Source organism: Phodopus roborovskii, unplaced genomic scaffold (genome assembly GCF_943737965.1).
Source record: "Phodopus roborovskii unplaced genomic scaffold, PHOROB, whole genome shotgun sequence".
Taxonomy (NCBI): domain Eukaryota; kingdom Metazoa; phylum Chordata; class Mammalia; order Rodentia; family Cricetidae; genus Phodopus; species Phodopus roborovskii.
Genome location: NW_026125295.1, coordinates 20,828,840 through 20,854,499, shown reverse-complemented (window position 1 = coordinate 20,854,499; position 25,660 = coordinate 20,828,840). Strand labels below are relative to the sequence as shown.

Genomic DNA, 25,660 nt, shown 5'->3' with positions numbered 1-25,660 from the left:
AATGCTGCCGCCTTATGCAAAGCCTGCACCTCGGAGACGAGGTGCTTTACGGAGGCAGGACGACGCCAATCGGCCCGGAGCGGCCAGTGTTTTCGTTCAGCTCCGCGGCAGGGGTGTGTGTGTGTGTGGGGGGAAGCCCGAGTCCTCGAGGCCTTTTCACCCTCGTCCTGGGGAAACACCTCATCAATAACAAACCGCGAATGCAATTCGGGCTCGGAGGCCCGTGCTAGGCGGGGAGGGAGCGGGGCTGGCTGGCGCAGCCCGGCCGCGATGACGGCGGCCGCGGGCGGCTGGCAGCCCCGGCCCGGGAGGGGCCTCGGCGGAGGAGCAGGGGGCGGGCTCCTCCCCGGGTCTCCGCCAAGCTCTAAAAATGGCGGGCGGCAACCCGGGGAAGCGGGTCGCGCAGGCGCCGCGGAGCCCGTCCTTCCGCTCGCCTCGGGCGGCCCACGAGCTGTCCACAGCGCCCTCGTCCCGAGGTATCCGAGGCTCGCCATTGGCGGAGGCGGCCGAGGGCTCGCAGCGGGGGCGGGGCCGCCACGCAGAGGCCACGTTTCCCGCCCCGCTGGTGCGCGTGCGCGCAGCCCGGAGGCAAGCATTAGCGCGCGCCCCCGTCCGAGGGCCCCCCGCTCGCGCCGCTACTCCCTCCCCTTTCCGGGCAGCCCCGTCCCTGTCAGCGAGGCAGTGAGCCCGGCGGCCAGCAGAGGGCGGTCGGGACCCGAGTCTGCAGCGGCGCCATTGGCGTGTGGAAAATGCCACCAGATGGCGGGTTAGGATTGCAGCTCCGTTGAAGGCGCGGCCCCCGCTCCCGAACCCCCGGCGACCACCCCGTAACAACCCCCCCACATCGGGAATAGCACACCGGAGACTTTTGGGGGGAAACTGGGTCGACGGCCGACAGCGCCCGGATGGGCAGCTGAGGTGAGCGCGAGCGGCGGCGGCGGCGGCGGGGGGCGGGAAAGAGGGGGAATGCGGCGGCCGCGGCGCGGGGGCTGAAAGCGCCGATCCAAGATGGAGGCCGGGCGAGAGAGCTGGAGAGCGCGAGCGGCCGGCGGGCGGGCGGGCGGGCGGGCGGGCCGGCGGGCCGGCGCGGGCCCCGCGCGGGGGGAGGGAGGCCGCGCGGGCCTGTGCGCTGCGCGGCGACTGCGGGCGGCCGAGCGCCCGGGACCCGCTGTGGGCGCGGCGGGCGCTCCGCTCTCTCCACCCCTCCCGCGGGCCGCGAAAACGGTGCCCCCGCCCGCCCGGGCTCTCCGGCGGTGGCGCGGAAGCCTTTGTGGCGCGCTCGGGCCCGCCGCCAAGCCCGCCCTCCGCCCCCCCTCCGCGCCCGGGCTCTCGGGACTCGCCCGCGCCGGGGCCAGTCGAGGCGGGCTGGCGCGAACGCCTTCCGCCGCCCTGCGTTTCTGCGGTGCTTTAGCGGCGGCGGCGTCACATGACAACGAGCTCGCTCGCCTCCGCCGAGGGTCCTGGGGGTCGCTCAGCGTGCCTGCTGCCGGCCCAGGCCTCTCGTGGCTGGGGTGGGGCGGTGGGCTGACGACCTGGGCGGACGGAGCGTCGCAGCCCGGGTCTCCCGCTGTCCGCCGGCTCAGCTCCGGACGGGGGGGGGGGGGCTCCTGCTGAAACGTGTCCAGGCCCGACCGAGCACTGGCCCGCTAGTTTCCCGATCCCCCGGGGGATGAGGCCAATAAAAGTTGTTTTGCCTCCTCTCTGAGGGTGGGGGCCGGGGGGAAGGGCCGGGAGACCCTTGAGGTCCGAGTTCGACCCGAACCCCACTCGGAGGCGTCCGGCCTGGGGGGTGCTTGGGTGCTGTAGGGACCACAACCTTTTCTGGTTCTCGGATTGTCAACGTCACCCGCTCCTGCCTACGTTCGAATTGTTAGTGGTTCTTTTCACATCGCAGGCAGTCGTGCCCTGGGAGAGTTTAGTCGTGGGACGGTTTTGGAGCCGTGAAGACCCCAAGCAGTGTAGTTTGTGGTAGTGAATTATGTGCTGTTGAAGTTGGTATTGAGATGAGGGAGGGGTATGTTTATTCTATCCCGATTGTGCTCAGAAACATGCATTTTACACCTCAGCAAAAGTAGTGTTTGTGAAAGTACCTACATCCGCAAGAAGTTGTATGACTTGTAACTTAATGGAATTTGTAACTTTAGATTTCCCTGTGTGTTTTTCTTTTTAATAAAAATCGCAAATTTTGATGGTGAAGCTCTTATTGAAATGTACAGATCAGTGAGAATAAAAGAGATTCGTTTATTGTATGACGGGTGATGGTCTCATAATGTATGTTAGTCGAGGCTAAAAGTTTGATCAAGAAATACTGGAAGGACCTCAGGAATGTTATTTCCTTGTTTTTCATTATGGAGGAATGTAACACATTTTTTTTTTAAACCCAAATAAACTTATTAAAACCCACAGGTGTTTTGCTAGTTTTTTTTTTTTTTTTTCTTTGCATTTTAAAATTGCTCTTTGGAGTTCTGTTCGGTGGTCTATGCCTGTAATTCTGGTTACTCTGGAGACAGGCAGAGTGGATTGCAAGTTAAATCTAGCTTGGGCATCTTAGGAGATAATGTCTTAAAAACGAAAAACAAGTAGAGGTCTAGAGGTGTCTTTTTTGAAAAGATTAATACAATTACTGTGGTGTGGCCATCCCCCTCCCCCCACATAGGATCTCACTGTGGAGCCCACACTGGCCTTGAATTCACTGTGCAGTTGTTCATGGTGGCCTTTAATTTAGGGCAGTTCTTTTCTTCAGCCTATGGAGTTAAGAGATTACAGGTGGGTACCAGGCCAGCCAACTACTGAATATCTCCTTCCCTCCCTCCCTCCCTCCCTCCCTCCCTCCCTCCCTCCCTCCCTTCCTTCCTTCCCAGAAAGTATCTTGATATGTAGCTCAGGATAGCCTTGAGTTTATAGCAATTCTTCTTTCTGCCTCAGGCTCTTTTAAAAACTTAAGAAAGCTGTGTTGCAGGGGAGAGATCCTTGAAGTTCTTGAGACATCCCCTAGGTTTGTGATCTGAGTTTTCCTTTATTTATGTATTTTACTTTTTGGGGGGGATAAGGCTATTTTGTAGCTTTGGAACCTGTCCTAAAACTCACTGTGTAGACTAGGCTGGCCTCAAACTCACAGAGATCCACCTGCCTCTGCCTTCTTAGTGCTGAGATGTGTCTTAATATGTGGTGATATTTTGTTTGTAACCCAACAAAGTTTGCCTGAAAATCAGAATGCAGAGCTAAGCCACTAGTTCACCACACACCTAGTTAAGAGCTAAGTCACTAGTTAACCATAGAGGACAGGCAGTGGTGGCCACCCCTTTAATCCCAGCACTCAAGAGACTGGCAGATGGAACTCTTGAGTTCAAGGCCACCCTGGGCTACTTGAGAGAATTAGTTTAAAATCACACCTTTGATCCTAGCACTTGGAATTTTACACCTTTAATCCCAGCACTAGAGAGGAATAATAAGGCAGGAGGAGACTGATGCAAGTCTGAGGATTCCCGGAGACAGAATGGTCCATTTCGGTCCTAGGTAGAGGTAAGAGGTAGGTAGAGGTCTGGCGGATTTGATTCTCTGATCTTCAGCTTTAACGCCAATATCTGTTTCTGGGTTTTTAGTATTTGTACTACATTAAAAAAAAAAAAAATAGACAGCACTTAACAAAATGGCTGCAGGAGTCAGTCGCTCTGACTTTTGTCTCTAGCTTCTGTAAATTTTATGATCTCCTGCAAAAGTTAACCTGATGAGGTCAGGCCCACCTCCATAATCTTTTATGTGAATTCACTTGACTATAGGGACATTAATTACAATTATGAAAGTTACCCCCCCCCCCCAGTGTAATCATAGGAGAGCTATTCTGGTATATTTACAGGATCTCTCCCACTCTCAAGGAAAAGGTAATATGATGGTCATTTATTTACTGTTAATGGGGAGAGAAGCATCTTCACATTTACCCTTTTTAGAATCTGGACATAAAGAAAGGACTGTAACCTCCCCTTCTTTCCCCCTCTATCATTTTTGTCTGTCTTTTCACTACTAGGTATGAACCCAGGGTCTGGTGTACATTAGCATAGCTACATTCTCTGTCCCTACTTTTATTTACTTTTGAATGAAACAGTGAGCTATTGTAGCCTAGGCTGGCCTTGAACTCCTGATTCTCCTACCTCTATCACTCAAGTGCTGAGATTATAACCATGCCCTACTTCTGTTTTTTTTAAATTTTATTTGTGTGTATGAGTGTGTGTGTGTGTGTGTGTGTGTGTGTGTGTGTGTGTGTGTATGTATGGCTGCTGCTCATATGAAGGTCAGTGGATAACCTGTGGGATTTGGTCTTCTCTACCATCTGGGGAGCAAACTCAAGATTTTGAAGATTGTCAGCAAGTGTTTTTATCTGCTAAGTCTTGTACCCTCTGCCCACCCCTACCCCTTTGGGGGCACAGGGTTTCATTGTGAATCAGAGATATAAAGAATGCTCTTCTCTAAGCCAGAATGAGGTGATTCTTACTGTAGCAAGTAGGGTTTGTTTCTAGAGAAGGAAGGGTTGAGTTTTCTGTCTTTTGGTGATTACAGTAAAGGATGCCAGTTGAGCTGGATCACCCCTAAATGCTTCCCTGAGATTTTCCTTGGATTATTTTTTCCCTAACTCATTCCTCTCTCCCTACCCCTTCCTCTCTCCTTCCCCCTTCTTATCCCCTCCCCCTCCCTCTTGTACATGAGCTTGTGTGCATGTCATGGTATGTATTCAGAGCTCTAATAACTTGTGGGGATCCATTCCCTTCTTCCACCATTAGGTTTCCTGGGATTGAACTCAGATTGTCAGGGTTGGTAGCAAGGTCTTGGTTGGTTGCCCTTGGACTCTTCAGTGTTTCTCTTTACCAGTTAGTATTTGAAGGAAGTCTCAAATCCCTGCCTCCCTTGTATGTTTGCTTTTTTTTATTTTAATAATTTAAGCTTTATTTATTACATATGTGTGTAAGTGTATGTGTGCCACGTTATGCATGTGTGTGTGGAAGTAAGAGGACAATTTTGGAGATTTAGTTCTTTAGACCATGTAGGACCTGGGCATTGAATTTAGGTCATCAGGCTTGGCCAGAAGCATCTTTTCCTGCTGAGCACTCTTACTAGTCTTTTCCCTATTTAAAATTCTTTTCTTTTTCTGTTTCCTAGGTTGGTCTGGAATTTGATTATTTAGCCTAGGCTGGGCTAGGAATTTCAATCTGAATCAGAGTGCTAGCATTACACTGGGTAAAGCTGCTGCTAAGTTAGGCCTTTTATTTTTCATTCGATGCTGGGGAAGTCCTGCCTGCTTTATAGAGTACATTCTTTTGTGCTGTGGGTGGAAATGATGAGCCAGTGAGTTGTTCAACTGTTTCTATGGAGTTTTACTATAATTAAATAATACAGTAATACCGTTTATCTTGCTAGATGCTAGCAGTTAAACATTTTACATTTTAACTTAATACAAACATAAATATAATACATATAACCAAAATAGATCATTCATGAAATAATATTTAACATTTGTGAAGAACACTATTTCCATTTTTTTTTACTGAGAATGCTGGTTATAACCTAACAAAATGGTAGTCTTTTTTTTGAATTAGAATCAAGAAAGTGCAAAGTACAACTTTGAGAAACCAATTTACTTCTATCAAACTAAAAACCTAAAAAATTTTGATAATGCTATTTGCCAATGAGATATTTGGAGAAATTGCATTAAAAAACTCTTGGGGGCTGGAGAGATGGCTCAGCGATTAAGAGCACTGCCTGTTCCAGAAGACCCAGGTTTGATTCCCAGCACCTACAAAGCAGCCTGCATCTGTTTGTAACTCTAGTTCTAGGGGATATGCCACTCTCTTCTGTTCTCTGCTGGGTACTGTGCACATGTGATACACTGGTATACATACAAGCAGAAAACTTGCATAAAATTAAAATAAGAAAATCTCTTTATAAAATTCTTCTTGAGCCAGGGTCTTAGTATATAGCTTACAAAATCTGTAACTGAAGCTGGCCTAAAAACCCATGATTGCCTTGCCTCAGCCTCCTGTGTGAGCTAGCTACTGTTATAAGCATGTGTCACTATTCTTGGTGTTACCACTTTTGGCTGGAGTAATAATAGTCATTGTTTGAGGGTTTTTTTTTTTTTTAAATTTTGTGTTCATTGGTGTTTTGACTGCATGTGTGTCTGTGAGGTACTAATTCTTTTTTTCAAATAACACTCCCTGGGTCTGAAATTTTCTTTGTGTAAAGTAATTCATTTGGTTTAAGACAGGTTTTTATTCTGTAGCCCAGGCTGGGCTTTAACTCGATGTGTAGCTCAGACTGGTATCAAACTTGGAATCTTTCTGCCTCAGTATTCTGAGTACTGGATTATAGAACCATACTTAGTTGTGGAAGCTATAGGGCTGTTCAAATTTTTTTTTTTTTTTTTTTTTTTTTTGTGGCTGTTGTTAGCCTTGTGTTAAACTGCAGTTTAAAATTTGTTCATCCAATTTACCAGCATAAGGTTGTTTCCTGTGTTTGCCTTCTATCTTCAGTGGGGTCTGTAGTATTTCCTCTTTAATTTCATATAATATCAATGTGTTTTTTATATCACTTATCTGGACCAGTCTAGTGATTTAGTTCATGTTTCCAGAGCACCTTTATGATCTTTTATTTATTGCCTTCTATTGCATAGTGCTACTTAGTTTATCAACTTGACACAGACATCACCTGGGAAGAGGGAACTGCAGTTGAGGAATTGCCTCTATCAGATGAACCTGTTGGCATGTTTGTTGGTATTTTATGGATTAGTGACTGAGGGTGGGGCTGTCTCTGGTCAGGTGGTCCTGGGTTGCATAAAAAAAAAAAAAAATCAAGCTGAGCAAGTTATGGAAGCAAGCCAGTAAGCATAGCTGTTTTGATGGGTTCTGATTCAAGTTCTTACCTTGTTTCTTTCTGTCCTTCATCCTTGGCTTCCTATACCTATACCTATAACCTATACACTAAAATAAACCCTTTACCCTTTTTTCCTTGTCTAAGTAGCTTTTGGTCATTTGTCTGATCACAGCTAGGGCAATTGATTTCTGGTTTTTTGGTTTTTTTTTTTTTTTTTCCCCCTTCCCTCCCTGGCTGGCTTCAAACTCAAGAGACCTGCCTGCTTCTGCTTCCCAAGTGCTGGGATAAAGGTGTGTAGCACCACCGTGTGGCTTCTCCCCTCTTATGTGAAGTTTTGGGTCTTAGATTTTAGAGATTTTTCTTTTATGAGATAGACTCACTATGTAGCCTAAGCTGGGCTTGAATTCATGATAATCCTCCTATTTCAGCATCTTGAGTGTTGGGATTGTAGACAACAGCCATCCTATTCAGCCTGTATTTTCTGTCTCCCAATAAACATTTAAAGCTATTGATCTCCTGTAAGCACTGCTATATTCCATAAATTTTAGTATTGTACCTTTATTCACTTCAAAATAGTTTCCTCATTTGCACTGGTTTCTTTTACCTGTAGCTTACTTAAATGTATATTCAATTTTTAATATTTGGGATTGCTTTAGATGCCTTATTATCTCTGATTTTTTAACTTCACTTTGAGATCAGGGATTTTAATATATGTAAATTTTAAGTTTTACTTTATTTCATAGGTATTTAGTTTCTTTTTCTTTTTTCTTTATTAATTAATTTATTTTTTACATTCCAATCCCCATTCCCCCTTCCCTCCCCCTCTCCCACTTCCCCTCACTTGTTCCCTCCCTTCTGCTTCTTGGAGAGGGTAAGTCCTTCACCAGGAATTCTATGAAGTCTGTTCCATCCTTCATCTCGTTGAGGCAGGACCAAGGCACCTCGCCACCCCCCACACGCCTGTGTCTAGGCTGAGCAAGGGTATCTCTCCATATAGAATGGGCTCCATTAAGTCAGTTTGTGCATTAATGTTAGATCTTGGACCCACTGCCAGTGGCCTCATATATTGTCCCAATTGCACCATTGTCACCTATATTAAAGGAATCTAGTTGTAAGACCAGAGTCAGTGATCTCTTACTAGCTCAGTTCAGCTGATTCTGTGGGTTTCCCCATCATGGTCTTGACTCCTTTGTTCATATTATTGTGCCTCCCTCACTTGGATTGTACTCCAGGGTCTTGGCCTAATGGTTAGCTATGGATTTCTGCATCTGCTTCCATGTGTTTCTATCTTCTCTTGGGTTGTGGATTGTAGGCTGGGTATTATTTGCTTTATGTCTGTTAAGTTTTTTACTTTATTAAGACCTTTTCTTGGTTAGTGTATCTCTCACAGTTGAAAAGGGTGTATTGGATGCTTTATTTTAGAAATGATGAAATGTTGATGGGAAATACTGTTTTTTTTTTAAATTTCTTATTTAATATTTTTTTCTTATTTTACATGTTTTGGTTTTGTTAGCGAAGGCTGGCCTGATCCTCCTGTCTCTGTCTTCTAAGTGCTGTGATTACAAGTTTGCACAACCATATCTGGCTTGGATAACATGTTTAAAAATTTTCCTTTTCTTTGCTGATTTTTTTTTTTTTCCTGGGAGGGGTGAGGCCTTATCAGATTCTGAGAAAAATATTAATATTTGACTATATGTGATTCTCTTTCTCCAGTTATATTTTATTTTTTGCCTATCCTGACTGTAAAAGTGGGAATTTTTAGTGACAGTAAGGTTAAGGGCTGTGAATGTTCATTGAGTACCTTGTCTAGCATACAAGAAGTCCTGAGAATTATCCTCAGCAGTTCATAAACAGTGTATGGTAGTACACTTGGAAGGTGGAGACAGGAAGGGTCAGCCTGGACTACAGGAGACCTTGTCTCAAAAAAACAAAAAGTTGATTATATGCTAATGTTTGTCAAAAAGGAATGAAGCATTTGAGATTTTACCCTACTTAGAAGGATACAAGTTTGCTGCTGGTACAAGCCTAGGGACTTCCCAGTTAGAGATGAAGGATGCATTGTACAAGTAGCAGAGAAAACACTGCTTCAGATTTCTGAATCCCCAATTTGCACATTACAAAAAAGGAAGTAACCCTGTTTCATTCTAATAATTCAAATTAGAGAAGCAAATTCCTCTCATAAATTATTTAAGTGGCTACATCCATGGTGATAACCTTGCTAGACAAAGGGGGTGGGGTGGAGAGGATAACATTTACTAAAGCACAAACCTCATGGTCATTGATGAAGGAAGCATTGTAGTATGATGTGGCCTTGAAAGCTGCTGTTGAAGAGTTCCTAGTACTAGAGTCATTGTCAAATTTAAACCATCCCTTTCTTGCTATATATACTTGGGCAAATTCATTAATTTAGATTTTTTTTTTAAAGGAAAATAGAAACTGCAAAATGTTCCTGTGAAATATAAGCAAATATTCTTGTTGGGGATGGCGGCACATGCCTTTAATCCTAGCACTCAGGAGGCAGAGGCAGGTGGATCTTTGAGTTCCAGGACAGTCACTGCTACATGGATAGAAAATGTGTGGAAAACAAAACAAACATCCATAGTATTCTATGCTCTGAAGGTTAAAAGGCTTTTAACCACTAGACTATTGTATGTATATCTAAAGAAATTAAAAAGTGAATAAAATCTAGAGAAAATGGTAAGGTTAGTTTTCTGAAAAAATCAAATAACTTTAGCTCACCATATGGAGATAGGCATCAAAAAGACTAATGGATATGATCAGAAGATGAACTAATAGAAAGGTAATGGCAATAACTAGTGTTTCCTGCTTATCATTAAACACATTTTAGAAATTGGAGTCCTTTTTCTTTAGAGAGGTACAGCTCAAAACAAGACATTGACATGTTCCATGCTGCCCATGTTTTGAGACTGTATTACTCATAACTTTGGCTGCCCAGAACTTCATTCATAGACCAGGCTGGCCTTGAATTTGTGGCAGTACCCCTGCCTCAGTCAACCAGGTGCTGGGATCACAGGTATGCAAGATATTTATGAATATTAGGCTTTGTATGCATAATCTTGTAAATAAAAGGAGTAGGAGTCTTTACCAAAAGTAAAACACATTCTGTAAAATTTCCCTAAGATTAAGTTTGTAGATCAAATATGATATTCTGTAAAAATGAAGATAGGAAACAAAGCTGTGGTTAACTGGTTTTCATTTTAGGTTACTAATATTTAAGATATTTTTATAAAAACAAAAATATATTTCATAAACATATAGATAGTTCGGTGTAGAATAGTGCAAAAACTGAGATCTGGTTTAAAAAGTAAAACCCCAAAACTTTATTTTTTTAATTTGGGCATTGAAGCAGGACCTTTTATACGAGTGTTCATCACTGAGTTTCATTCTAGCTTGAGATAAGATTTTTAACTACATCTCTACCCCTGGCTTGCCATATGTCTTTCAGTCATTACTTTGGGCATCAATATATTTCTAATTTTTTTTTTTTTTTGGGACAAGATGATATACTTATTGAATCCTTCTAAAATCATAAAATTCTAAATTACATAATGGAACTTTTTGGGTATTTTTGGTTTTCTACATTTGGTTCTCTACATTTCCCAGTTACTTATTAGAATAACCCATGGTCTCATAACTGGAAAATGTATAGAAGAAATACAGTCTTTTAATTTAAAACGATTTAATTGTTGTCTGTGTGTGTACAGGTGAGTGCAGGTGCCCAAGATGACCAGGGTTAGTTGGAGTTAGTAAGGTGGTCATGAGCTGCTTGAAATGGTAAAGTGTAAGATGGTGGGTTCATTCCCTAGTACCTGAGGGTAAAAATATTGACATATCAAAAAAGATACCCCAAATGCCAAGGGAACTAAGATATAAACCTGTAAGTAAGCAGTGACTAGAGGGCTGTGTGCCAACTAAAGATTTTGAACTTGGTTCTTAAGCTAGTGCCTGCACATTAGAATCACCTGGGAAAGAGGGTGCTGGAGCTGTGCAGTTAGAGCTCATGCTAAGAACACAACAAGGCCATGCAGCTCCTCACTTTTCCTATCCAAGGACTAAAACTGTCACATACTGAAGAAGCACCCCAGACAGATGAATTGAACCCAAATTTCTGGTGCACAATGAGGTACTGATTGAGGCTTGGTTATAGATAAGGTATTAAGGAAGTTCAAATACTAGATACAGTGCATTAAAGTAAATGACAGCAGTTCTATGAAGATTTTATTCCAAATAAGGATTTTATTTCACAGGTGGGGTAGATAGGCCAAATACCTTTCCTCAAACACTAAGTGCGGATTCAGCTTTTTTTTTTTTTTTGTGACTCTGAAGCCAACTTAAGCAACTAACAACAACAACAAAAACAAACTGATGCTTATAGACTTAAAAACTCATGTTTTTATTTTTACTAGTTTTAAACTGAAATTGAGCATATTCTTTAATTTTGAACCAACAAATCAATTTTATTAACAATAGTTATTTTGTCAGTCTGTCAGTAAGTGCCAGAAAGAGTTTTATATTATAGGCATATTTTATCTTAATCAATATTTTACAAGTAGGCTAGTTGAGTGTGGCATCAAATACTTGTAGCCCCATTTGCTTGGAAGGCTAAGCAGAAAGAGCACTTGAGGGCCAGGAGTTTCAGATCAACCCTTGAAACCGTGTCTTGGGAAAATATGATTGTTAGGGCAACTGTTAGATCCATCCCAAATCTTAATGTTCATTATGTCACACAAGCATATTTAGTAGCACAAGTTTGCTTTTGTAATATATTGATAATTACATTTAATTTCTCCTATGATTGTGGTATCTGTTACAAAGAATTGGATAGCTTGCTCTAGGCTAGAAGTAAACAAAAAACCATGTTCTTAATTATTTTTCATATTAAATATGGTTATACAATTTGCTTTCTCTACTGGATTTATTTAAAACAGAAAACCTAAGTTCTCTTACTAAGGTTATTAGAATTAAACATGTTGTATTTAGAGTACTTTTTTCTAAGCATTTTATAAAATATGAGGGAAGAAGATAGGCATCATCTCATTAGGCATTTGAATCAAAGCCCTGATTTTGTGAGTGTCCGGTCATGTATAATATCTACTAATCACAGTGTAAGAAAAAAAAAATCCAAAATAATGTAGTTAATGACATACCTGTATCTATCTATCTATCTCTCTATCTCTCTATCTCTCTATCTATATCTCTGGCTGATGGTATATATGTGTTTGCACAAGTGTGAGTGTCTTTTTGTCTTCTTTTTCTTCCTTCCTTCCTTCTTTTTCTTTTCTTTTCTTTTTTCTTGTAGGCCGGGTTTCTTTGTAACAGCCCTGACTATCCTGGAAGTCAACTCTAGACCAGGCTGGCCTCAAAACTCACAGAGATCTGCCTGCTTCTCCCTCCCTGTGCTGGAATTAAAGGCTTGTACCAACACTTTCCGATAGACAGGTGTGTCTTAATTTCTCTCACTGTATTTATTGAGTCATGGTCTCTTGATGAATCTGGACTTTGCCAGTTCCAGCTAGTCTAGTTAGCAAGCTTGGCCTGGGAATCGACTATTCCTGCTTCCTGAATGTTGAGATTACAAATGGCTATCACACCTGCCTGATGGATTCCAGGGGTGTGAACTCCCAGTCCTTGGGCTTTCATGGCAAGTGCTGTGGCAACTGAGCCATTTCTCCAACCCTAGAGCTCCATTTTAGCCATATTCAGCCCAAGCTGGCGATAGAATGAGATTTTAAAAAGAGCAACAACATTGTTTCCAACTATTATAGGTGTAGTGCTTGGGCCTTTAAACACATAGCCATTATTTATAGACTATGGAGTCAAGTGACTTAGATGATTATATATTAGTTTGTATATCACCTTTCAGAAAATTAGTTTATAGATGGAGGCTTTATTAAGCCTCCCCTTTTTTCTTTCCTTCCCTTTGTTTCAAGAGGGAAATGATAAATCAAGGTGGGAATGAGATGATGGTGATGATGAAGTTATCACTGATGCCAACTCAGCAATCACTTAAGAATTTCCACATTATATATAGATTTGTTCATTTAATTTCAGCTATATACTGGAGAATTATATACTGTGTTTCCTTCTGGGGAGTAAGTATTGTGATGGTAATAAGGAAAGTCATCTATGAGAATGAGAAGTTATGTGGAGACATTCATAGAACCTAAGCAAGAAGAGTAGAGGCACAGGAAAAACCAAGAACAAAATCTGTAGCAAAAACCTTTTGTGGTATGCCAGGGATTAGGAGAAGCCTGAAGTTACTGTAGGGAGAATATGCAGAAACAATACAGTGGCTTTCCATGGAGTCGGAGTGGTTGGCTGAATCTAGATTGTGTAAGATGTATTTGGAATAGTTAGAACTTTTGAGTATGTATGAATTTTATGATAACTAAAATAAAAAGCCATGGGTGAGTTTTACATAGAGGAATGTTTAAAAATATTTCTAGGGTCTCAGAGTATGCATTCGCTTAGTGTGCTTGAGACCCTGGGTTTGATCCCTAGCACTAACAAAAGGCAATAATAGCAAACCCACACAAACAAAAACAAGAAAAATAAAAATTCTAACTCAGTTCTTTCAACTGGGGGGCTAATTTTGCTTCACAGGGCACAATTAGCAATGCCTGTAGATAATTTTGGTTATTAAAACTTGGTGTTGGTATATGTTACTGGCATCAGAAGGTATAGATGATCAGGGATGCTACTGAAGTTTTTAAATAGCTGGAATAGCTTCCTGTAACAGAGTTGATTGCCCAGTATACCAGTAGTGCCAAGGTTGAGAATCCTTGTTTTACTTAATATTGGAGTAGGCAAGAGAGATGAAATAGGAAAGAGAATTGTTGTGGCAGTGCCGGTGTCATGGATAGTTGTGATTATGAGAGAAGAAACAGTGAAAACGGTTGCGATTCTGTATGAGTTTTGGAGCTAGACAGGTGTAGAGGTATTGACAGAATACAATAAAAACAGCTCAAGGGAAGGAAGCTTTAATTCAGCTTGTGATCTCAGAGGTTACAGTCTTCTGGTGGAGTGGGTATGAAGTAAGAGTCTCTTACCTTAATGGTAGCCAGGAAGCAGGGTGGGCTGGGCAGAAAATGAATGCTTATGTATCTCTGCTTTTGCCTTCCTTCCTTTTTATTTTAGTTACCCCCCCCCCCCATGGGATAATACTGCTTACATTCTAGGCTGGTCTTTCCCTTTTAGGGGTTAACATCTCTGGAAAACACCCTGACAGATTGGCCTAAAGGTCGGCTTTACAAATGAAGTGCCTTTTGATTTTGAGCGGGTTGGCCATTGAGATTAACCATCACAAGAAGTGTTTCTAATAGTTAAGTGAATAGTAGTGCTATCCTATAATGGCATACTGAAGGGAAGAACTAGAATGGAGGATTCTGACTTGTTAAATTCGCGTGTTTGTGTATGAGGGTATGCACTATTTACGTTGCTTGTGTGGAGGTCAGGACGACCCCTGGCGCTTACCTTCCATTTTGCTTGAGGCAGGGACTCTCTTCTTGTTTGCTGTTGCACTATGTATAATGGCCATTGAGCTGTGGAAGGGAAGTTTTCTTGTTTCTGCTTCCATTTGAACTGTGGACATGTAAGGTTTGTAGACATGTGCTACTGTATGACATGGTTTCTGGGAATCTGAACTCAGGTACTCAGGCTTGCATGGCAAGTGTTTTTAGCCACTCAGCCACCTTCCAGTTCTGTTCTGATCTTACTTTATTGAATTTGAGTTATTTATGTTACTTTTTGAGACAGGGTTTCTCTGTATTGCTTTGGAGACTGTCCTGGAACTTGCTCTGTAGACCAGGCTGGCCTGGAACTCACAGAGATCCACCTGCCTCTGCCTCTGCTGGGATTAAAGGCATGCACCACCAATGCCCGGCTGAATTGGAATTGTTATTAATAAATAAGAAAAAAACCCAAATCTTTCCCATCTACAATTGGTCACATCAGCTAGCCACTCAGTACTTAGATCTTTCATCTGTTTTCCTAGATTTTGTATTTTCTGTCTTTGCACTGTGTAGCATCTTAAATAGGAATGTTCTTTTGTATGTATCTCTAAACATACAGCTCCTCTCCTTTTGAGTTTCCTCATAATCTCTTAAGTCACTTTAATATTGCTTTTCAAAAAGTCATGGAATTGGAATTCCTACTAGCAGTAATCAATATCTTACTTGTTAATTTCAGTTTTAGTTTTCTATACACAGTAACTTTTTAGTCCCAATTTATAGAATAGTATTTTAAAAGTCATTTTAAAGATAGTGACATTCAATATGCATAGGATCAACATGCATATAACTCAGTTGATATTGATTAAACAGAAAAAAGGGTGATAATATTGTTGTGTGGGGACTGCAAAATGGCTCAGCGGGGTAAAGGCACTTGTTGCCAAGCTCCAGGACCTGGGTTAGATTTCTGTGTCCTAGATGGTGGGAGAGTACTGACTCCTGAACATTGTGTGTGTTCCCCTCAAAAAAATAATTGTAAAAGAAATGTGTAAGGTGGCTATAATTTTTTTTTTAAAGTTTGTGCTGGGGGAGAGAATGCACAATAAGATATCTTAGCAATTAAGAGTATAATAAGCCTGATGGCCTGAGCTTGATTCTAAGATCCCACAGTGAAAGGAGAGAACGAACTAAAACATGTCCTCTGATGTCCTTATGTACACTGACACATGCATGTGCATGTGTTCCTAGTCATATACATCCTCCCCTCTCTCTCTCTTTTTCATATACTTTGGTTAAAAAATGTTTTAAAGATTTTTTTTGGGGGGGGGAAGGTATTAAAAAATCGGGAACTTAATTAAAATAAGTTTACATAGAAATACTGTGTAACATAATGCTTTGAAAACATTTGATAGTTTCCTTTTGATACTTTCTAGACAGGAAATTTGAGGGGCTGGAGAAATGACTCAGTGATTAAAGAGCACTTGTTGCTTGATCCTTGAAGAGGACCTGGGTTTGGTTTCCAGTGTACACACATGGTTTACAATCATTTGTAATCCTTTCCAGAAGATCTGATGTACTCTTCTGAAAAGGCAAGCATTTGATGCACATACATACATATGGGCAAAACACTCATTACACATACAACAAGTCTTAAAAAAAAAAAAAAAGGAAATCTGAATTGTCAGGCAGGAACATTCCATTTTCTAAAATAAATCATTCTTTCCTGTAGAAGTCCTGTTATGATATTTACATATGTTGAGCTTTTTAAGTGTTTATCTTTGAACATAGATAACATTTAATAGTTTTTACTTTAGTTTTATACAGTAGAGCCCTGTAATTTTTACTTTTTGTGGGTAAAGAATCAAACTATCTGCTGCTCTTCCTGAAGACTAGAGTTCTCAGCACTCATATAAGGCAACTCACAACCTGTAATACAACTTAGGGGATCTGAGATCTTTTTCTGGTCTCTGTGGGTATCCATTTACATGTGTTATATACTTGTGAATACATATAAATTAAAAAAATACTAAAGGATTATTAGCCTTTAAAAATGTTGGGTTGAATCATGAAGCTCATGAATGTTAGGCAGTTTAATTCTAAATATACTTTTCTTATTGCTTCCATTAGTATTTCTTATATATGTTGTTTCCTCTATTTCCAAACTTAAGCATTCTGTCTGTTGCTGTCTGTGTTGATTACCTATCTATATGGTATATTATTTAGTAGAGGAGTATATCGAGACTGCTCATAAGATTGAAGAAAGTATCATTGGCTTAACTGGTGGAGGAAACCTAAACTTATCTTGGCCTTAGTCATTTGAACTATTGTAGATACTTGCTCTGCCTAAGGAAACAATGAATAAATTTTGTTCCAGTGACTTGTATTTTAATCCAGATTAATATTTTTATTAGCAGCATGTCCATGTCCTCTTGTAAATGTCACTTTGAACTCATTACTCCACTTGTATTGAGAATATGTCCTCTTCATTCAAGGATGTTGGTTGTAGGTGAACTAGCTAATAAAACTGTTCTGTAAACTGTAAAGCATTAATATAGGCTTTTTTTTTTGAGCACATCTGTATGTGCATGCAGATTTCTTAGCATTTATTTAGTCAGTAAATCAGGTAGCTTTTAGAGGAATGCAGTAAGACAGAAGAAGTGTCTCTAGGGAAGACTGTCAGTTCTTAATATGATGAACACTGATGAACTGTGTGCCAGAATTCTGTCTCTCGGAAATGATAAGCATAGAAATTAAACTACGATTTACACATAGATATGTAAGTTTTAGAAGACTAAAGTCAAGGGTGTATACCAGGGTGTCAACTTACTGATTTACATTTGTGAAATTAACTTAAAAATGGACTGCTTGTGCTGACCAATAAATACATGTTTTTCCTTTTTTTGGTAGGGAGACCTATTTATATCAAAAGCAGAATATAACCTGAAGATTTGTTGGTCAACCTGGAAAGAACTCGCAAGTTGGATTATTTCAGTAATCAGAATTATTATACCCTAATACATATCTATCTGCACATTAGCAGACCTGGGTCAGGGCACTCTCCAGGGACAGTGTGGAAGTTAACATGTTAAATTTGTTTAAACACTCCTTATCATTTATTTAATTGGGTTTTAGTTTTAAATAGTCACAAACAAGATCTGAGTCCTGCTTCTCATGCCACCTTTTTGGGGGGATTTTGTATATTTATTTATTTAATTCTTGAGATAATTTATCCTTTTGTATTTGATTCCTCACAATTTTCCTTCTCAATGTTAACTTCGGTTTTAAGAGTCGTAACATCCCCCCCCCCCCATGGTGATGCACACCTTTAGTCCCAGGACTCAGGAGGCAAAGGCAGGTGAATTTCTGTGAGTTTGAGACCAGCCTGGTCTACAAGAGCTAGTTCCAGGACAGGCTCCAAAGCTACACAGGGAAACTATCTAGAACACGAAAAGAAAAGAAAAAAAGAAAAGAAAAGAAAAAAGATTCTTAACTGTGTATCCTATGTACTGTTTCACATATGGATTCAATTTATTCTAGTATAATAGAGATAAATCACACCCAATACTTCTAGTACATCTTTGCTTTGGAAATAGACAGTAGTCCTGATTTTTCCTACCTCTTGTCTTTCTGTTTTAGAAAATAGGTATATTTTATATAGTGTATAATTGTCTTGCTTTAGGTTTACAATTCAGTGATTCTTAGTTATAATACTTTGGTAAACTGTATGATTATCACTACTACCTAATTTTAGAATAGAATATTTTCATTATCCCAAAAGAAAAATCTAGGCTTGTAGCGCCAGCGCTGCGATCTGCTGCACTAATGGAAGAAGGCCTAGAGATTGAAATAGGAGACAAGACAGGGGTCATTCCTTCAACAGCAGTGTCAGAATGCTGAATGCCAAATGCTGAGGGGAAGGACTGGGCTTATATACTGACAGCACAGTGGAAAACAACAGGGTTTTCAGGCTTAGCTTCTCCCCAGTAGATGTGTGTTAGCAAAACAGGAAGAGTACCAACAACAACTCCCTGGCACGATGTTCCAGCCAACAGCTTCAGGCTTGCTCAAGGTGCCTTGGGGGTGGGGGGGGTCTATGCAGGATCTTCCATGGGCTCATTTGTAGTCACTACTATTTTCTGCTGCTACTCCCAAGCAAATACTAGTCTGTTCCTAGATATTTGCTTGGCCTTTTCTGTAATAATTGTGATCATATAATGTTTAGCCCTTCATTTAACATGTTTGAAGATGATCCATGTTGCAATGTATTTTGAGTGTGTGTGTGTGTGTGTGTGTGTGTGTGTGTGTGTGTGTGTGTATGTGTGTGTGTGTGTTTGAGATAGGTGTATTGGTTAGGATTTTTATTGCTGTGAAAAGACACTATGACCATAGCAACTCTTATAAAGGAAACATTTAATTGAGGTGGCTCACAGTTTCAGAGGTTCAGTCCATTAGCGTGGCACGGTGTGCAGGAAGATGTAATCTGGAGTGTTACATTTTGCAGGCAATAGGAAAATCCATTGACTGTCACACTGAGTGAAGCTTGAGAAAAAGAACTCAAAGCTCACCCCCACAGTGACACACTTTCTCCAACAAGGCCATACCTCCTAATACTGCCACTCCTTTGGGTGGCCATTTTCTTTTGAGCCACCAAAGATAGGGTTCAGTATTTTTTATTGTGAGGCATATTTCATTTTGTTAATTTATATGCCAATTGTTAGACATTTGGTTTCCTCCTCTTTCCCCTTGTCCTTTCTCTCTTCCCTGTTTCTCTTATCCTTACCCTCTCCTCCCCACTCTTTCCCGACTTTTCCTCATCTGGGTCTGGCTATGTAGTACATATTGGCCTTGAACTTAAAATTATTCTGTCTTGCCTTTTGAATGCTTTAGCTACAGGCATGTGCCGCTATGCCACACTTTAGGTTTCTAAGTTTTAGCCATTATATAAAATGGCTATATAAGGCCATATAAGGCTCTGTGAACCTTCATGACTGAGACTTGGTATAGTCATGTTCTGTCCTCTTTCTCTCTTGTGCTTTCATTTTTGGATAGTGTTTTAGGTGGATTTTTTTATTTTTTTGGATTATTTATTATATATTGAAATAATTAGGTTTTGTTGATATTGTATTCCGTAGCTTTGCCTAATTTGTTTGTTGATCTTGTGTCCTGTAGCTTTGCCTAATTTGTATATTGTAGTGTCGTTTTGTTTTGTAAATTCTTTGGAATCATATCTTGAACAAGTAGAGAGAATTATATATTTTGATGTTCACAGTTCTGTGTCTTAAAATTGTATTTAGGATTTCCACTGTGCTGCTGAATAACATTGAAAATTAGCACCTGCGTTTTGTTCTTGATCTTAAAAAAGAACTTTTAGTTGTTTACTATTGAGTATGGTTTTTGTTTTATTTTTGAGACAGGATCTCACTGTATAGCCCTGGATGGCCTAGAACTTACTGTGTAGACCAGGATGGCCTCAAAATTATAGAGATCTGCCTGCCTGTCTTGCCTTCCCCAGTGCTGGGATTAAAGGTGTGCACTACTACACCTGGCTTACTATTACATGTTGTTAGCTGTTGGCTTTCTGTGCCTGCCTATGAAAAAGTCATGTTTACTTGCCCAAATGCTTTTTTTTCAGGTTTGTCTATTGAATTGATCATGTGGCATTTTCCTTCATCCTGCTAATGTGGCATATTATATTAATATTCTTACAGTGAATTACTTTAGAATTTCTAGGATAATTTCACTTAGTCTTGGAGTATAATTTGTTTGAGATAGTCTTATTATTGTAACCCTTGCTAACTTGCATAAAATTTGTTTTATATATGTAGACTATCTTGGCCTCCAATTTGAAATAATCTTTCTTTCTCTGCCTACAGAGGACTGGGATTATAGAAGTTCATGCCCATGCCCAGCATGCAATCTTGTTAATGTGCTTGTGTACTTTTTTGTTTATATTTTTTGATTTTTTTCTTTCATATTCAAGGAGTATTGATCTTTAGTTTTCTTCTTTTTTAATCAGCCCTTGGTATTAGGATCATGCTGTTGTTACCAAATGTGTTATTTCCTCTTCTAATTTTTTCTTCCATAACAGCAGAAAGTGTGTTTGTATGTATACATATGTACCTTAATTATTACTCATTTCTATAAAGCTACTCATTCCCATGTGGTCTTATCTTACTGGAGAAGGGTCTGGACCTGTTACTCCTTTGTGATCTTCATGGCGACTCTTTTTGATGGGCTCTCTCTGCCTACCTTTCCCAGAATTCTCGTCTTATCTTCCTGTCTCATTGGCCAGACAGTGTTTTATTCATCAACCAGTAAGAGAAATATATATACAGAAGGACATCCCTCATTATCTCCTTTTTTTTGTCTTTATAAAAAGAAGGGTTTTAACTTTAATCTAGTAAAATTATATGTAACAAAACAGTTAATAAGTAATAATTATATTTAACAATATTTGGTCCATTAACATTTGGCCAAATTTAAAGAAAATATTCTATCATCTATCCTGTCTTTGTGAGTCTAAGTTTTATGTGTAATTTATCTTTTATCATAACTAAGGAAAACTATAACCACAACTAACTATCTGTCTTCAACTCCATCAAAGACCTCAGAAGGTTAATATATAAATTCTAGTTGATAGAGACATCTCACTGTCTGGCTAGTCACCCAAAGTTCTTCTGTAATGTTGGAGTATCCATCTTCAGCCCATAGGCCCTAGTGCCTGGCATACTTCTTTCTCAGTGAAGCAGGAAATTTTAAACTGTCCACCTGTATTGGCAGTTTGTCAGCCATTTTTCTGTGTGTCCTGCAGAATGTCTGGCAGACTCTTCCACAAAGCAGGAGCCCTTCAGGACTGACCCATCTTGTTTTGGCAAAATTAGCAGTCATTTTCCTGTGGGTCCTCCATGTTCACTTTATATATCATACTGTCAGATAGTCTAGGCAAGAGCAGAATCTTGCCCAAACGGCTCTTTCTGCCATATTGAAAGCAACTCCATATCAAGTGTCTTTGATGCCCATCCTCCTTTCTGACGTAATTGATGTTGCCAGGGACAGTTGTGTCTCTTTGCCATGAAAAATGCTAAGCCATTTTAAATGCCATATTCTGAAAGTTTGAAAGGTATGAAGACTGTTATCTCAGATATATCTCTATATATCTAGACAACTTAATGTGATTTTAAGTTTTGACTATAGGTGACTACAATCTGTATTTAATTAATATGTTAAAGTTTTGAAAGAGCTATATAAACAAAATACCTAAAGAAGAGAAATACACATAAACTTTCTTCCTCTTCTGCTGCTCTGAAGAGACACCATGCCTAAGGTAATTTATAAAAGAGATTGAGATTAATTAAGATCTTGCTTATAGTTTCAGAGGGTGAGTCCATGACCATCATGGCAAGGAATGTGGCAATAATAGACTGGCAGGCATGGCATTGCAGTAATTCCTGAGAGCATAAATCCTTAGACATAATCATGATGCCAAGAAAGAGGAAGTTACAGGGAATGGTAAGGGCTTTTGAAAAAGTCTACCCCAGTAGTGACATACCTCCTCAAACAATGCCAACCCCCTAATCCTTACTGAACAATTCTACCAACTGCAGCACAACATTAAACTATATGAATCTATGGGGGCTATTCTCATTCAGACCACAATACTCAGTATATATACAAGACTGGCCTTGGTCTTACAATGATCCTTCTGTACTATTCCCTTCTAAGTGCTGGGATTACAAGTGTCAGCCACCATGCCTGGGTGAGTCCTCTAATTTCTGAACAATTTTGAGTAGTACTCTATAGAATGTGTGTTAAATGTTTGATGGAATTTGCTAGTAAAGCTCTTTGGTATTAAAATTTAAGGGGAGGAATCTTTTTATTACTAATTCATTATCTTGTCATAGGTCAGTTGAGTTTTTAATCTTAAAATAGCTAAGGCAATTTTTGTGTTTCTAAGTATTTTTCATTTTTATCGAGATGATCCAATATTTTGGATATGAGGTTGTTCATGTCATTCTGTGACCCATTGCTTTTTCAGGGTTAGTTTATAGTGTGAATTTTTCATTTTTTCCTTCTGTTGTTGACTTAATTTGATTCTGTTATGGTTGTAGAAAATGCATTTAACTTTTAATCTGCTTAACTTGTTCGAGAATTGTTTTGCTCCCAAGTATGGTATATACTCTGGTGAATTTGCATTATACTGGAAAATAATGTGTTCTGCTGATACTGAGTGATGCCTTCTGTGTGTTTGTGAAATCTAGTTTGTTTATAGTATTGTTTCAAGTCTTCTGTTTCTTTGTTGATATTTCATTCAGAAATTATTTCCATTATTGAAAGTGAGATTTTAAAGTGTCCATTGCAAAACTCCCTATTTTATTTCTTTCAGTTACTTGGTTTATAATTTTATAATTGTTAATATTGAGGAATTAACTCTTTCATCAACACACTGTACTTTGGCCTTTGCAATGATTTTGGTTAAAACATATTTGTCTGTTATTAATACTGTCATGCTAGCTCTTTTTATTAACTTGGAGTGATCTTTTTTTATCCTTTCATTTTGAAACTATCTCTGCTTATTGTCTTAAAATCAGTTCTATTGATTTGTCTTTTATTAATTTAATCATTTAGTATTAATAAAGCACTTTAGACATTTTAGTATTTGTGTGTGATTGCTGATGTCTGCTGTCTTTAGAGTCAGCTACTGTCATGCCAGTTTTTTTGAGTGTTTGATTCTTAAAATGAAAGGCAAACTAGGTTTGTGTCTTACATGTTTTTAGAAGCTGCCCAGGAAACACAGTAGGGTTGAAATTAGCAGACAGTGTCTGTGTAGTTGTGTACAGACTGATATCCCTGTACATATCAGAATACACAGTGCAGATTTTTAGATGGGGTACTACTTATTTGTACACACTTGTAAGCTGCACCAGGTACATGGTCTCTGTTCTCTTGGATGTCTGCTGGTTGCTTACTGGTGAATGAAGGATGATAGGTACTTACCAAATGTAAGCAATGCTTTTCTTCATTAAGACCTTTTGTGGACATTAAGAGTGACAATTATCCATGTAGGATGTATTCTAATACCCTTAAATAGGTGCAACAATGGTACCTTAGCAAAGTTTATTTATAAATTAGTTGCAAGAAATTAATCATAATATTAAATTGATTAATTTGAAGTGAGTATAGAGTAGTGATAGGTAATTAGCATGTGTAAGGCACTGGTTGGATAACTGTCTTAGTGTTCTATTGCTGGGAAGAGACACCATGGCAACTCTTATCTAGGAAGCATTTGATTGGAGGTTTACAGTTTCAGAGACTTAGTCTATTATCATTATGATGGGCAACATGGTGGAACACAGGCAGGCATGGCATTGGAGTAGTTGAGAAATTTATATCCTGATCCTCAGACATCAGAGAGGGAGAGAGAGAGTGAGAATGAGGGAGACTGCCCCTGGTGTCTCTTTGAAACCTCAAAGCCCACCCCTAGTGACACAACTCCTTTAATAAAGCCACACCTTCCAATCCTCTGACAGCTCAGCTACTGGGGACTAAGCCTGCAATTATATGATGATTCTATGGGGTCCGGTCTCATCCAGACCACCACAAATCCCCACCATTGAATAAAAAGAGCAATTAAAGCAATGTAATGTGACTGGTTCCCTTTTCTCTTTCAGAGTATTTTCGTATACTCTTTATTTAAATGAAACATTTAAATGTGGCTGGCTTCTCTTTAGCATATCTGGTTTCATTGTGTGCTTCTTTTGGGAGAGGGTTTTTATTCTGTATCCCAGGCAGCCCTTGACCTTGTGATCCTCCCTTGTCATTTTCCAAGTGCTTTGTGTGTGTGTGTGTGTGTGTGTGTGTGTGTGTGTGTGTGTGTGTGTGTGAGAGAGAGAGAGAGAGAGAGAGAGAGAGAGAGAGAGAGAGAGAGAGAGCGCCTGTCTGTTCTTTGGGACATCTAAAATTGCCATGACCTTGTGCTTTAGGTCTATTACTAAATGAAATTTGTTACTTGAACAGAAGCACTGTATCATTTTGATCACTAAGGTGCTGCTAAGAGACTATTTTACAGTGGATTTGCTGGATAAAGAAGATCATTCACATCTTAGCTGAAAGGGATTGGAGCGGTACCAGATTACAACACACAATTCAAAATAGTGCAAAACTTAAAAATGTTTTTATTTTTGGAGTTTTCCATTTAATATTTCTGCACCATAGTTTACTGATACTAAAAACAGCAGAACCTCAGTTAAAAGGGGGACCATGTAGATGGTACTAGTAGTTTTACCAGCTCAGTAATTGTTTTAATAGAGGGATTTTTCTTGGAGCTTTTCACTATTTTGTTCAATAATACCCCCAATTTCTTACCCTAACATCTACTAATCTAGAAGTAAAAGTGAATTAAAGAGTAATAATAAGTGAATTTGTGTTTTTCTGTTTAAGTTAGCAGTTTAATTCTGATCAATATTTACTTGAAATAATTTTGATAAGAACTGACTTTTCATTTTAATTTATCGAAAGCCATCAGAGACCTGTTCTACTGACATCCTCCCAGGGTTTGGTCAGGCTGCCTCACTGTAGTGAAAGGGATCTTAGGGTAGTTCTAATCTGAAGGAAAAGACTTATATGCTTGTAGTTCCTTCCAGTCATGCCTCTCTATTGTTTTGCTTGAATTTTAATTTTCTTGCCTTAATTGTCTATAATTTCTCAGTTCGAATTCTCTGTCTCAATTCTAATTCCAATTGTGTTACAAGTGTCTGTTCCAATTCATTCTTGTTTTACTCTACATTCTTTCCTCTTCTTCCTCTTTACCTACAATGCTTATCCTTCTACATTTCTTTACTCTTTCAATCTTATTTTACTGCCTTCTTATTTCTTCTCAGTCTGTTTCTTCTGCCATTACAAATTCTCAAGCATGTATGTATATATGTACATACATAGTACACACAAAACATATCTATTCATTAGCTACTTGTCAGTGATTAAAAAAAAACTATAAGGAAAAATCTTCAGGGACACAGGCATTCTTTGAAGATACATAGCAAAACTTATCAAGTAGTTTGTAGCTAACCACAGCTGCAGTGATTAATAATATCTGGACATTGTTCATCCTTTAGGTACTACTGGTTTCTTGAAGGACTAAGGTATAACAAGGACAGACACCTGCAATACTGCCCTAATTTATCATAAATCTTTAAAGGACTTAGATCTAGCAAGGCCAGACACTTGTGATTCTGCTCTGTGAAAGTTCTTCCTATGATTACTTCACAAGGACTTCTGTCTGGCCAAATCATACTGTCAAGGAGTTAATTATTATAGAGGACAGGTTTTTAAGG

General features: G+C 39.8%; 1 protein-coding gene across 4 annotated transcripts in view; it reads left to right on the top strand.

Annotated features, from left to right (window-relative positions):
* Positions 1 to 781: 781 nt before the first annotated feature.
* Stag1 (stromal antigen 1) overlaps positions 782 to 25,660 on the top strand; it is a 277,794-nt gene continuing 252,915 nt past the window's right edge. For all 4 annotated transcript variants that reach the window (XM_051206323.1, XM_051206308.1, XM_051206316.1 and 1 more), the window contains exon 1: positions 782 to 918. The gene's annotated coding sequence lies outside the window, so the exon portion shown is untranslated. The remainder of the gene's footprint in view (positions 919 to 25,660) is intronic.